A 16,404-nucleotide genomic window follows, 5' to 3' on the forward strand; every position below is an offset into this window, starting at 1 on the left:
TGTATTGACAAGTGTCACGTGATTTAAAGACATTTATATTAAATATATATATAAACTTTTTGTGGTTATTCAAGTGTTAATATCTAACAAACGCATCGATATGAGGCGTATAATGTCATTAATATTGGTGTGAGCCTAGGGAAAAGTTTATCAGATGAAATAGTATCACAAAAGATAGTATTGGAAGTCTCGTCAACGGATTTTTTTTTAATTTGGTAAGTTCTTAGGATATTTTCTTAATATTTTGTCAAACTTGTATATTAGTGCAACAAGTTTATTTCAGATACAAGTCTTTTTGGAATGAATACGATTGTATATGCGATATTGCGAACACATTGGCGGACCGTGGGCGGGGGGGGGGGGGGGGGGGGGGGGTCCGGGAGTCGGACCCCCTTTTTTTTGGCCGATCAATGCATTTGAATGGGGAAATATAGTTGGAACCCCCCCTTTTGTCCTGGGTTGGGAACCCCCCTTTTAAAATGGCTGGATCCGCCCCTGCGAACAGCTTGCAAAACTATGTTTCTGCCATTAGAAATATCCAGTGATCAGATGAATTCTAAGCATAATCTTGTGAAGTGGTGGAATAATATTTGATTTCTAGCTACCGTTGTCATAAAATCTTTTTTATAGGATGAATTGCATTAGTGAATTCACTCGGATACAAATTGTCCTAGCACTAGATGTTTTACGTATTTAATCTGTTTATAAATTTCAATCATTTCTACAAAGAAGGGGCTTTTCTTTCCGATGTCTTTTTGAAAATGTTGTTGCAAATCTCTCAGTTTCATTTTAGTATCACCAGAGACATACAATACCTACAATGTATCGCAGATTTGGAAAATCTAATTGCAATTTTGCGTTCATTTCATACCAAACATAAATATTAATTTCAAGAAAATTATATTCAATTTCGCTCTTCAATATCAGTAGTCCTTTCTTCTGTTTGATGTCTATAACTTGTCAAAATCGATCCCTAAACCATTTATCAAAATTGTATATATTTACTTTAAATGTATCGAATAAATATTGCATGTCAAAATTGTTACAACAATTTGTTCAGTTCACGTAGCAGTGATAATAAATGTCCATAAAACTGACGACAGTTTACATACATCAAATATTTAATTTGGCACTAAATTTCTTTATGTAAACCTTGACTCTGATTGTACTCTGAAGTAATTTATTGATTACTTTTATTTGGCCCCAGACATAGGCAAGCATTGTGGTCAGAGCTTATATTAGACTAAGTAGTAGATAAGCGGTATTAGTAAGGAATTCGTCCTTGTTTAAATGCATGTATATGCAAGCTTTTGTATACTTATATTTGTTTAAATAATGAGATTAAAATAATTAAAGTTGATTAGGATATTTATTGTTCCTAACACATGTCTGGTGTATGTTCCTTGGTCATTGCTTAAGACCCTGTTTACGTTGCTATATTGGTAACAACAGCACGAAGTTGAATATAATGCACAGGAATGCAGTCCATTACAGAACAATACACACGTGTTTGATATCATAACCTGTGTAAAATCCTTACAGTTTGGACATTTTTAAAGATTTTTCCTTGCTAAATGAAAAGTGAAACATACATTAAAGTGTGTTAGTCTTGTATGGTTTTTTTTTTAATCTAAGTTCATCTATATGTTTTGAAGTTTAGTTTGACGTCCATTCTAACTGAACTATTACATTTTTAGGTTTTAGGGAAAGCTGAAACCCGTCCCCGGGTACGGGATTTTTCTCGTTGTGTTGAAGACCCACTAGTGGGCCTCGGCTGTTATCTGCTGTTTCGTCAGTTTGTTGTCTCTTTGACACATTCCCAATTTCAATTCCCATTCAATTTTATTTTATTTTAAAAAATACCATGAACTAACAATTGTATGTTTCTCACGATTTATCTGCAAAGATTTTCAACATTCATTACTTTTTCGGGAATATGCACCCCGTTATCTGTTGCACGTTTTTGTTTATTATGATATATATCTAAAAGGAATAAGAATTAATGATTTTGTCTTTTGATATATCAACTGACAGTTTGCGGTTTTTGTTGTTGTTTCTACATCTAACAAAATGATTATGTAGCAACTAAATATGTTAATGAAGGACCACAGAAACCACAATACTCCAAACTTTACATTAATATAATTATAATACTACGCACATGCATTAATGCACGTCTTTAAATGTCAAAATTGTAAAAAGAATTTTCTGTTGATATTGGACTTTTATTTTGTCAACTGTCAGTTTCCTCATGCATGGTTCATGACGTCACGATTTTGTGCATAGAAGATAAGTGTTTTTTTTTTATATCGTAATGCAATATCAACAAACAACAAATATGCAAGACGTTATTGAGTGCAAAATAAAGACATAAATATTCATGAAGAAATAAGAAAAATGCAGGGGTCAATTTTTGAAGTAAACTCTAAATTGGGCGAGCTGGTTGGTCCCTGTAGCTATATACAGCAACATATTTCATGTCGATATTACGGTTATAAAGGTTATATAGATAACAGGGTTTATTAAGTATAACCAAAGATATTTTTTTCATTTTTTTCGTGCATTCCTTAACAGTATAACTTGTTGTTGTCAAAATCTAAAAACAAATGTCTTTTAAATAACTGACAAAACAAATAAATCAGTTTTATGACATTTCATTTGAACTACATATATTGTCCATTGAATTAAAAAAGCTTTTAATTATTGCGTGTCCTTACGTATTTAGAATGGGTGTTCCCATAAAAAAAATTATAACAGTAATATAACAATAAACCTATTAAAGGAATTAGACGGAAAAAAAAGAATGAGTTCAATTTTAAAATAAATTTGCCATTAAATCATGATTTTTGACATAATGAAAACCTTTGCAGCCATAAAACAATTAATTGTTAAGGACTGAAGAATACAATTGAAAAAAAAGTTCTTATTGTCATTTATTTAAAAAAAAATTGGCATGTGGCAGTAAAAGAGGGACGAAAGATACCAAAGGGACAGTCAAACTCGTAAATCTAAAACAAACTGACAACGCCATGGCTAAAAATGAAAAAGACAAACAAAAAAACAATAGTACACATGACACAACATAGAAAACTAAAGAATAAACAACACGAACCCCACCAAAAACTAGGGGTGATCTCAGGTGCTCCGGAAGGGTAAGCAGATCCTGCTCCACATGCGGCACCCGTCGTGTTGCTTATGTGATTACAAATCCGGTAAAAAGTATAATTCGAAAGGTCAAATTCATGAAAGGGAAGGGGACCGTAGTTACGACGTAAGGAACATATCCGATATCATTTGTGAAACGGTTATTCCATAACGGTCAACCAACTCGTGATGGCGTCCGTAAAATTTACGTAACTGCGCAACGGTTATGATATGGGCAAACGAAAAGGTTATACCTAAATCAACGAAAAGCTGCATTTCATTGTCTCATCCAGATAAGGAAAATCTTACGTTCTGAAAGTTTTGTGGTAAATTTTGTGTTTCACTTTTGTTTGAAAGAAACAAGTCAGCGTCACTTGGTGTGAGGTCCAAGAAATAGATATACTCGTAAGAGCAACTTCATTGCAAAACAGCAATGAATATTATATTGGTTTTGTTTGTGGAACATTTGTACACTGCATACAATGTACACGTTGGAAAAATGCAATTCTTTCCAGTGATTATATGGTGTCATCTGATTAGGCATAGGGTTGAAACTCTATAAAAGTCGAAAGTAAAAGTCGAAAGTAAACCCCCAAAGTATAGTATGGGACAAAATATGATCCCTTTAAACTTTGATTAAGCAGTGGCGGAAGATATCAAAGGAAGAATATATTAATAACTTGTTACACGTTAAATTTTGTCTTAAAAATAATCATCGGATCGAAACTTTTATCTATACTTTCTGTCAATTTATACATAATCAACTGTTACTTGCTACCTTTTACTACTTGAAAGATAGCAAGCAGTTTTTGGAATGAAATGAACGTTTCATGTGAAATGTAATTTTTCAAAATCCCATAAAATATGTCTTTTGAAATACAAAGTTCAAATTTTGAGACCCCTAATAGTCAATTTCTTTGTCATTTGGTTGTCTTTGTGGAGATGTATCTCATTGGCAAATACACAACCACATCTTCTTTTTATCTATATTCATGTATATAAATTGAAAATATTGCTACGTCATAAATAGAACAACATGTTGGTTTTTCAACTTTATGACCTTTTAATCCTTTTATCTGGACAAGAAACTTAATATATGGCATATCAAGGATTTAAATTAGATTCTGTATATTCACCAGAAAGTCATTTGTGTTACAACATCGAATAAATGAAATTTCAATTCCAGAAAGACATTAACCGTTTTATCACTTAAAATCAATTTATAGAAATCGGTAGTTTTCAAAAACGATATATAATTGAAAATAGTTTAAAAATCACCAAGATCAAATAGTATAGACGATTATAAAAGAATATAAAAGACTTTAATGCCACTTAATTTAGTCAAGGTAGTTCGAAATGGTTTTATTACATACAGAAGGAAAAATTACCACTTCAAATTATTATCAAAATAAAATGACAGGAATTTAATAATCTGAATATATAATGACCTCTTGGAGGTTTTATGGGTTTGATTTCTCTAGTTAGCCCTCGGAGATGTATTAGTTGTCAGGTATAAGGTCGTCACGATATCACTTTGTAAGTGGAAAAAAGTAGAATGTGCTTAGGCTATCTTTTTCGATGTGAAAATTCACATTTCAAGGTTAAATTAGGGTAGAATATTAAATGTAGATATTTCTTAATTGACACAATCACCTATCAAAATACAATCCTGCATAAATGCCATATATTTATTTTTAAATATGCATGATAAATTAAAAAATGAGATTTGTAGAAGTTCTTTTTTTTCAGCTAGATATTCGAATTGTAATATTTTTTAAAGTTGCTATATGCTATACAACACTCAAAACTACATAATTATTTCCTGTTTAAAAAACTTTCCTGAATGGTTTGAATATAGAACAATCTTATCTATCATATCAACTGCAGCAAATTACGCAACTGTATCATTTTCATTTTTTGTTCACAGCAAGACGAATTTGTCCCGCTTACCTTTATACTTACAGACCTACATGCTTTTATCTGTACATGTTTATAAGTGTATGTGACAAACTTGTATTATTTAACTATTGTTTTGACATCTTGTAAATGCAGTACTTGTCATTCTTTGACCCGATGTAGTAAATTTTTTTTTAATTTAGTAAGCAACTTGAATAATTAATCAAACATACAATGTTTAATATATGATGAGTCTAGTTTTTTTCAAATGATTTTTATAAATAGTTCGTTCTTAATTTGTACTGTTACACCACTGTCCGTGATTAGGGGAGGGTTGGGATCCTGCTAACATGTCTAAACCTGACACGCCTGTAAACCGATCGTGCAAGGGTTGTATAGCCATTCAAGGTCGTTAAACACTTCCATCTTCGAGTCTATAATTCATTGGTTGCCGTGAGTTCCTATGTTACATTCTTGTGTTTTGTTCATTCTTTGTACAATAATACGGCCGTTAGTGTTCTCGTTTGAAATGTTTTACATTTGTGATTTCGGGGCCTTTTATAGCTGACTATGCTGGTTGACGAAGGCCGTACGGTGATCTATAGCTGTTAGTTTATATATCATTTGGTCTGTTCTGGAGAGTTGTCTCATTGGTAAGAATACCACATCTTTTTCATAATGTACCACAAAAGCTCGAGTAAAACACCTGAATACGATACATATAGCAATGTTAATTAATGTTCATACACAGTCCTTTTAGTTTAAATCTTTAAGTGGTCCCTCATACTCAAGTTAAAAAGTAATTTACAATAATAAGAAACACTATTAGATAAACGATAAAAGATAACCATTTTTTGATATAAAAAAGCAACCCGACGCCATATCCATTTTACTATATAATGACTGTTATATAAAGCAAATAAACAAAATTAAATTCCCCAAATTGTTTTGTACAAATCTAGAATGGACCGAGGAATGAACAACCACCACTAGTTTATAATAAAGACGACTTGTTTGTTCTTTGTATAAAAGAGGTTTCAGTTAGAAATTGACAGGTGAATTAAAGTAGACCTTATATTGAAAAGTCAACAAAATCGTCGAGTTCATTAAAAGACTAGAAAAATAAAGCTAATAACCTTTTAGATAAGTATTTCAAAAAACAGGTGCGACTCAAAGGTCAAAATAACTTGGTAAATTATATTGGTTCGCCAAAGCACAGTTTAACTTAAACAAAACCTGTAGATATTGGAACATACATGTATCGGATTCTGCAATCGAAATGTCCAAATGCCTGGGACAAATGCTCATCAGACCTGATTATGATGTACTAAGCATCGAAAGAAAGTAAACTCAACAACTGCACTGCTTTCACAATACGCGAAGACACATCTGTGTTTGTGCCTTGATTGCACATTCAAATGAATGAAGCAGACACGAGGGTCTGGTCTATCAGTTTCTGTATTCTTTAACTTTTTAAACAATATTTCTCTATTCTTTATGAATGTTGATCATTTTTCCCTTTCCTTTATGTGTATGCACTCTATTAACATCTATTCTTATTGTTTTGGTCTATTTTCTCTTTTCTTATTTGACCCATTTTTCTGTAATTTTGATCATTATTCCCTATTCTTTATGTCTATGTACTTTATTAATCTATATCCATCACGCCATCACGAGTTGGTTGACCGTTATGGAATAACCGTTTCACAAATGATATCGGATATGTTCCTTACGTCGTAACTACAATCCCCTTCCCTTTCATGAATTTGACCTACCGAATTATACTTTTTACCGGATTTGTAATCACATAAGCAACACGACGGGTGCCGCATATGGAGCAGGATCTGCTTACCCTTCCGGAGCACCTGATATCACCCCTAGTTTTTGGTGGGGTTCGTGTTGTTTATTCTTTGGTTTTCTATGTTGTGTCATGTGTACTATTGTTTTTCTGTTTGTCTTTTTCATTTTTAGCCATGGCGTTGTCAGTTTGTTTTAGATTTACGAGTTTGACTGTCCCTTTGGTATCTTTGGTCCCTCTTTTATTAATCTATGTCCCTTAGTTTTGGTCCCTTATTCTCTATGCTGTCCACCTCATCGTGACCATTAGTTACAATACACATCAAACAGAAAATGTTGATCAAGCTGTTGACTATTTGATAGATCGCTGTATCTGCATACTGGTAAGTTACTAGTAAATCAGGTTACTTTAGCAAACCATAATCAACAAGTAGACATGCAGTAGTATGAAATTGATTCACTATGTAGTCCATATCAATGAGACTGTTGAGCTGAAATTCCGCCTGTTACTCCGATTTGAGATTATAATCCTTCCGTTATCTTGGTATTATTGCATGTGCATTGATGTGCACCGATTGAAAAATTAGTTTTGGATAATATGGTTTATTCATTGGTCGGTTTTTGCTTTGTACTTGTTTCAATGTTAGTTTTGGTGCTTCCAGTTATTATGGTTGGTGCTTCCAGTTATTATGTTTGGTGCTTCACATCGATCTGATGCGTTAAGATATTGCCAAAGATTGTTTACAGTTTGTTCTCATATTGTGTTGTTACACCACTATACCAGGTTTATACGAGGATTAGTGTATCCCATACATGTGTTAGCCAACTATATTTTATATGTACCAGTCGAAAGTCAGGATCCTCTAATTCAGTTGTTACATTATATCACAGGAAACACTATTTTTATTACGTTTGAGCTAATGTTAGATAAGATGTTTCATTGAAATTACCGAAAACAAAACAAAAGGTTGAGGAGAAAAACCTACAATTTTGAAAAGATTGCAACAAATTGGCAGTCTATGTAAACCTATGAACGTACGTATACTGATATCATGAAGGTTACTGTAATTATGCCAAACATATATAGAACTTCTCAAGTTTTGCTGACTGACCCAAAATGCTTATATACACTGAATTCTTCTTTCGATATATTTTTTATCAATTTATATGTGTTGTAAACTATATAAGTACCCCTTTCATACATAGAAACCAGGTCAGAATTGTCAATTATGGGGTTGCTATATTGGTAAATTAACATAGTGTGTACGTCATGCACTTGTTGACTGTAGGCTCAGTTAGCGCAATATACTGCAGAGGTAAAATTGTCAGAGTAGAATAAATTTTATTTGAAAATAGAACATGGGCTTATATATGTTGTGTTGTTATTCCTATACGATTTACAATCTGATTAAAGGATTGCATTGCAATCTTACGACTGGAATGCACATAACAATGCACAGGTCACGGAATAAAAATCGTTCAGTCGTTCATTTTATTTGATAAATATGCAATTTAAAGATTCAATGAAAAAACATTTAAATAAAGATCTTTTACTGAGCATAATATATTTTCAAACTTTTTAGGTGAAAGTAGTTTGTTACGTTTACTTTTCACACGTTTGTTTAATTTTCCTATTGTAAATCAGAAATCAGTTGTCAAAAAATGTTAAATTTTTTATATAATGAACATGAAAAAATCTATTTTGATATATGAAAAAACATGATCCCACTAAAAAATAAGTGGTCTTTTGTATCGAATTAGACAATGTTATATCAAAAAAAAGAATATTATATCTATATAACCTCGGAGGTAATGGAACCAAAGGGAGTGTTGCCATGGTGTTGTGTCCATAGAGAGTAATGATACCAATTAAAATATCGTAGAAATGTACTTTTTATCCTGTATTTCATTGGAAATGTTTTATTCAAGTTAACTGACGTAAAAATGTTGTCCACTAGAAGAAAAAAAAATCCGTGCATCTGCAAAAATGAATAGTCGGTGACTCAGCTGAACAGTTAGTTGTGTGAATCACAAATATCTAAATATTGAATTTCACATTGCATAAATAATCCTTATAGACTGTTTAGATTTCCGGGTAAGCGGACTGGAATGTCCAGTAAAATTAGTCTAAATACCAGGTTAAGCAACCAATAAAAAGATTTTCCACTTGAATGTTGACCACCGGTTAATAAACCTGTCATCCCTCAAGAATAACAATAGTTAAATTAAAATAGTACCAATTAAAATTTAAATTTATGACAAAATCTTCAAAGATGAGACGCATAAAGAAAGCAAATATCAATCGACGCATAAATCCGGATAAAGCTTTGTAAATAAATTCTTAAACTTTTCTTTATGGTACATTTCTATAGGATTTTATACCTATTTATAAATGAAAACAACCCTGGGTACTTTAACTTGACCGTTGTTCCGAAGCAAATGGAACGAATACACGAAAAGATTTAGATTGAAATTTTAAGAAGTTGGATTTCAAAATATAATTTGAACCCTTACCTAAAGTGGATAGAGAGGTTAACTGGTTCACGCTCGACTGGATACTAAGTGTTGAAGGATTGTTTAAAATGTAATCCTTTATTTACATGACATCAATATATATATAAATTATTTGGTTGTGTATTGGATGTGCATGTTTACCTAAAAATTTAATATAATAATTCAAATAAAAGGTAAGTTTGTGACAGATTGTTTCTTTAAAATGTCATCTTGCATATTATCAAACCTTTTTTTGATTGTTTATGAACTTGTAATTATTAAATGCTGATCTTGATTAGGTTACCAAAATTTTATTTGCAATACGTGTTTTAAATCAGAGATCATTGTGAATGGAAATACTACCGTTAACTTTAGCAACAGTTTTTTCCATATATAATCCTGTTTATTTTGACTGCCAAATGATTTTGGTAAACAAAATATTTATTGACATGGATCTGGGAACAGTATATCTGTCAATATATATGTTATTACGTGGATGGAGATTTGCAAGTAAACAAGTTGGCTCTCAGCTACTTGTCTCCGAAAAAAAAGGTATATTTAATTTTTTTCAGAGACTGGTGCCTTCGTATTATCTTCTTTTTCTTTATATATCAATCAGAAATGCAATAGCGAAGGACCTCTGAAAAACTATATGGATTTCATATATTTTAAAATAATAAGGTTTGTATATGTAGGTGTTAGTGGTCTGAACATGCGTAATTGCCATGACTGTTACATTGTACAATGGTAGTTCTGACATCAACATATTAAAATTTGTTTCTTCTTCTTTTCCAGCATGAACAAAAGATAATGTTTTCGGTCATTGAAAAAAAAATAACAACCAGAATGACGAATAGAGTACATGCATGAAGTGCTTGAGAAACTATTGGTCCTAAGCCATATATTATAGGTATGTAACAAAATATAGTTTCTCTTTTTAAATAAACTGCACATCCACTTTTCGATTAAACCAACGTTCAGTCATCACATGCCGTCAAACATAAAAAAAAACCACTTTATTATAAGATAATAATAATAAAAAAAATTGTGAGGGTTCCGCGGAACCCAGTGTCTCGCCTACTATTGCTGTAAATCACAGGCTCAACAAAAATGAGGAAAAAAAATCAATAAAAATATTCCTCTTGATACTATCTTTTGATTGTAAGAAGCTTCTGTCCAAGTTCTGCTCTGTAAAAATCTAGGATAGTTAATGAATCTATTAAATGTTTTGAAAACTTTAACTCCAGACTGTATGCAATGTTAACTGGAAGAAAATCTAAGTCAAAATTTACTTCTGGATACTAACTTATGATCATAAACAAGCTTCTGTCCAAGTTTGGTAGAAATCCAGTATAGTTTAAGAAAGTTATAAAAATTTCAAAAACTTTAACCACAGAGTGAATATTTGTGGACGCCGCCGACGACGACGACGACGGAAAGTAGGATCGCTTTGTCTCGCTTTTTCGACTAAAGTCGAAGGCTCGACAAAAACAACATCAACAACAACACATGTAACAAATTTTATCATAAACTAAACCGGAAGAGTACTAAAAATACATGATTTTTTTTAAATGTCCAGTACTTTCAATTATTTATTATTTTATTTTAAGTATGTAGTTAGGTGGGAAAAATTATTGATCTATAATGTTACATTGATACTATAAGCCAGGAGAGCATTAATTGAAGAATAAAACAAGCTAAATATTGATAGGCTATGGAACTCCTTTATGAGATTTGATTTTTTCAAAAGGATGAATCGACATTTAGCTAATTATTGGAAATATTTGGTTCTCAAAACTTTGCAATAACCTTTTTTTTTTAAAAAGAAGAAAATTGGATGATATGGAGTATGATATTTTACCCTGTGTAGTAAAAAAGACCCACAAAGAATTGAAACATCTGAAAAAAATTCCTAAACCTGACCAGAGTACATCCTGAAATCGAAAATCATAAAAATATACTTTCGTTAATTGTATGTGAAATAAAGAATAGCGTCAAAATTTAGAAAGAGTTGTTTTGTTTTCTGACAAGCGGTGAGACAATACAGCTGCTGGTTGACTGTTCAGTACCCGATGGTATCATCAGCTCAGAAAAGTTCGTGCTACCAGACTGACATGATTAGAACATACTTGTCTAAACAAATAAAAAAATATTAAGAATCGAAGGCGCAAACTTCCTAAAGAAAAGTTGACTTTATACTTTGTATTTGAATCCATCTGATGAGTTAAGCCTTTTTCAACTGATTTTTATAGTTAGTTCTTATGTTGTACTGTTATACCACTGTCCAAGGTTATGGATATGGAATCCTACTTACATGTTTAACCCCCCCCCCCCCCCCACACACACACACATTTAGTATGAAAGTGCCTGTCCCACGTCAGGAGCCTGCTATACAGTGGTTTTCGTTTGTTTTTGTGTTACATATTTGTATCTCGCTCATTTTTTTGTGCATAAATTACACCGTTAGTTGTCTCGTTTGAATAGTTTTACGTCGCCATTTGGAGACCTTTTATAACTGATTATGCGCAATGCGGTATGGACTTTGCTCATTGTTGAAGCTTATACAGTGACATACATATATATATAATATACATGTTAACTTCTGTGTCATTTGGTATCTTGTGGAGTTTTTTCTTATTGGCAATCATACCATATCTTCTTTTTTTAAGGTCTCTTTTTGTCATAAAGCTCTTAATGTTACTACGCATCCTTCAGACCTAGCTTCCACATATTTAGTTCTCAACGGTACCGAGTAAGACTAATACAGAAAGGCGCCTTTGACCGCACGAGATTAACAAAGTGGTATCTGCATTGGATGTATGAACACATTTTTGGTCAAACCAGGAAACCCCGTTTTTCTCTTGCAAAAGCCTAGTTTCTTGAACAAACTAGAAGAACAAGTGCACTGCGTAATTTCATATACAGAATTAAAGTAGGTGCCGTAATGAACGAAACCAATTAGTTATCTCTAAATCTTTGAATAACCTTTCTTAAATAGATTTAAACTTCTCAACTATTGATATGTAACAGTATTACTGGTAAATACATTCGGTCACTCCTTCATGTTTTAGCCCCTAATTAGTGCCACTTAAACCCTGATGGAAAAATTAATTATCCCTAAAACCACTTAAAATAAGTATTCAGAGATACTTCATTGTATAACATTAAAGTTCTTAGTTTTTGAAAGGATGTATAATATTTCGTATTTAAATTTAATATGCTTCATTCTGTTAGTAATAGTTTTAATAAGGCATATGATATTTAAAGGTTACGAAAGGACACACTGCTTGGTGGTCCGAACTATTCAGAACTGGAAAACATTTTTCACTTGCGTGCAAACTACTTCTTTTAACAGAGAAATAATGAAATGATAGAAAAATTCGTTTAACGATAGCTTCGTGAGGTGTTGCGAGTCTTTGATATCTATATATATTCAATTTAAAAATTTAAAAAATATACAATATTTAAACACTTTGCGAAGTTCAACAGGATATTTATACCTTTTCTGTAATTATGTAATTACTCGAAACCTAGGTGTCAGGAGATTTTGTTTTCCAGATTAAGATCTTTGTTCTCTACTAAAAGTCATGTTAAATCGTGGATGAAACATATAACGTTGACCGCCAAGATCCATCCATCTTCAGTATATATAGTTTGCTTTTTCCTTAGAGAAAATTAATTTATTTATTCACATCGCACCCCTTTAACATTCACATCAAGCATCACCATGGAAGCAACTATTATATTTTACTAATTGAGTTTGTTTTCCTTTGAAAAAAAAACCCAACTGTTAACAATACAATATACAACATGCTTTATTTAAAAAAAAAGATAAAATACCATACCTATGACTCTTGTTTCTAGAATAATCTTCGAGTAAAGGGTTTGATAGGTAATAATTTCAAGCTTTTGAGAGCGAAACAAAAAGTGTAGTCCAGTCCTTAAGATATTTAAAACAGTAATCAGACCACGAGTTTTATTTAATATAATATTAGCATTGCCCTTGCCGCAAAAAATATCTATAAAAACAATTGTACAGATATGATATATATTTTTATCAAGATACACACAACTCAAGCACACTTTGTTATAAATGAAACCTTTAGTTTGAGAACGCTTCTTCTGATAGTTTTTGTTGTTCAAACAGTTTGCAATACAGCACGTATACTCGCCAACCCCTAGTCAAACACTAAATTAGTGGACTCTTCGATCAGTACCTTTCACACATCGATATGGCCAGTAAGTATTGAGAGTCTCAGAAGGGTAACTGGTCGAATGTGTATTATATATTTAAGGGATCAGCGATAATCAGCAATTTAGAAAGATATCTATTGATTCCCTTTGAATTTTTGTTTATACCTTCTTCATTTGGGAGATTTCATGATCAGTGGGGTATTTCAACTATTCGTTTAGCAATACTTCAAATTAAAACTATAAAAAAAAAGAGATGAACATTTTTTAATTTTAATCATAAAAATGAACATTATTATTATAAAACTTAATTTTAATGTTTCCCAAACATAAAAGAAAGTAACCTGGCTTGAGAAATCATAGGCAATAATATTTAAAATTACAATTTCGATGACTATTTCGTAACATTCTTTATTATCTCCAGTTTGAAAACAAACAAAATTTAAAAAAGTTTATGTACGTAAAAAATAATATAAAAAAGATCACACGTTGTTCTTTAAATGACTGTAAATTAACTTTGATAAGAATGACATCTATATGTTAAATGTTACCTTTTAAGTTGCATTAAATATGCAAATGAGTATAACCCAGTGGCTGTTACCTACCCTGCAGATCTTACTTTACAACCGTGATGATGGTCTGTCTAAGATAGGAAATTATTACTCAAGCAATTTGTAGTAATAAAATAACAATAACTATGTCATATCATCAACCTTACATACTTTGTCGTTTTAATGTGGCTTTTGATATGTGTTTGTAAACTGAAAGTTAAACTTTTATAGATGATTTTAAAATACTTTCCCATTCCGATAATTGCTGTGTGACTTAATACATGTATATGAATTATTGTTATTAAAGGGGAAAGGAATTCACATAAACATTTTGACATACTATAGATCTTTATAAAAATCGCAAGTTTTCGTGAAATCCACGTGTAAATTTACGATTTTCGTGTGAATCATTCAATGAAGATATCTTTTAGTTTGTGGTGTCTTTGGGTTGCTGTCTCCTTGGTGTAAATCCACATCTCTTATTCATGGGATATTCAAAACTCAAAGGACAACGCCATTACAAAACACGAAAGACAACAAAACGACTTACTAGATCATAAAACACGAGTTATGACCCTACATTGAAAACTACAGATTGCTCAACACTAAAGCAGTAAAAACAATGCCCAGGTGTTCCAGAAGGGTAAACATATCTTGCTTCACTAGTGGTATTAATCAAACCTTGTTATTGTTTTTTTACGCACCTGTATGACAACAATATAACCTTTCGGATTTGTCAGGCTCTAAAGTTATAAGGGTAAACAGATCCTGCTCCACTAGTGGCATAAATCAAACCTCGTTATCGTTTTGTTTAAGCACCTGTATGACAAGAATATAACCTTTCATACCTGTCAGGCTCTACAGTTATTGCCAAATTTGCGACCTCTCGGTACAAAACTGACTTAAAAATCTTTATATCAGATTTCAAATGTTCGTTTCACCAAGAATTTATTACCTACACTGGGTATATGATAGGATCTAAATCGCTCCACATCACGTTTTTAATTACGGACTTATTATAGATAACATATCTTTAATTTTACTTTTACTTTTTAACAGACAATGTATATGAGTCAAGTTTTCTTTCTTTATTGTACTATTAATCGGGAATTCAAACAAATCAGATTTGGCGTAAGTATAATTGACAGTAATAAAAAATAATTTTATATCAAATTATATTGGTACCAAACTTAATTATTTCATTAGAAATTGAAGGTTAGAAAAGTACAACTATGTTCGGGCATGTTAAAAAATACTTAGTTTTTAGTTATCATATATATTGAATAATTATTATACTATATATGATACGGACAAGTTTTCATTTTGCAATTTCATCATGCCTACATAGGATCCTGATACATGTCCAGTTACTGGGTAGTCCCTGTAATCAGTATACTGTTAGTGATAACTTGCTCAAAATAAGTTAAAATTAAATTTTGAAAAGACTGAAAATTAGATACCGGTACATGTTATGTGTTCGTTCTTTCATTAATGTTTTCCGAGCAATATCTCACTTTTCGCCTCCACATCCGGAAAATAAATTGTTGCGCAGTTCGGAATCTCTTTTCACATTAAAGATTGAAAATTCAAAGAATTATGAAAAAAAAAGTTTTTTCTTGTGTTGTCCACCTTGTACTACAATTAAACCTCAAGTTGAAACAGTACAGTTGCATACATTTGTTATAACTTATAAGTATATGCACGAAGATAAAAAAAAGCTAAAATAATAATTAACATTAGTTGTGGACAGATAATTTTGTAACACATTCTGGGGACATAACTAGAAGAATATAACAGAAAGATACATGCATAGAAAGTAATTCTAAACTTTTTAAAATCGGGTTAAATAAGGTTGTAAATTAAACAGGAGCCAGAGGATATATATATCAAATTTTCAATTTCAAGACAAATATATTCTTAAACTATGAATAGACATATGAACTGTTTGTAATATTAGTATTGTCATACGACCTTAGGCAGAGTTTATTTACATTAAAAATAAATTAAAGAATCACATCATAATTCCATCTTAGGAAAATTACAAATGAATGTGTATTGCATTAAGAACATGAATTGAATTAGGACGTGTGAAATTTATAATAGGACCAATATTCTTTATATAGGTCCTCGTTAATACCGTTTGTACATGGTTATTAAAAGTGTTGATAAAAGTAATCAGAGTAGATATTGTTAACATTGAATAAAATATAAACCAAAACTAAAGATAAAACATGGCATTTTAAACGAAGTTAATCTGATTATAAAATATTTATTGGCACTCAAGACCTCTTTTCTTTCAATACATACCTATTTTTTCTATGTCGGGGTTTCG

The 16,404-nt window shown here is 31.5% G+C and overlaps 1 protein-coding gene across 3 annotated transcripts in view; it reads left to right on the plus strand.

Annotated features, from left to right (window-relative positions):
• LOC134721941 (protein PML-like) overlaps positions 1-16,404 on the plus strand; it is a 24,354-nt gene continuing 7,950 nt past the window's right edge. The window contains exons 1-2 of one of the 3 annotated variants that reach the window (XM_063585265.1): positions 1-215; positions 10,126-10,240. The gene's annotated coding sequence lies outside the window, so the exon portion shown is untranslated. Of the gene's footprint in view, positions 216-8,770; positions 8,852-9,206; positions 9,525-10,125; positions 10,241-16,404 lie in introns of those variants that run through there. The other 2 variants (XM_063585266.1, XM_063585264.1) reach the window with 2 other exon arrangements.

This window comes from Mytilus trossulus, chromosome 6 (assembly GCF_036588685.1).
Source record: "Mytilus trossulus isolate FHL-02 chromosome 6, PNRI_Mtr1.1.1.hap1, whole genome shotgun sequence".
Lineage (NCBI taxonomy): Eukaryota > Metazoa > Mollusca > Bivalvia > Mytilida > Mytilidae > Mytilus > Mytilus trossulus.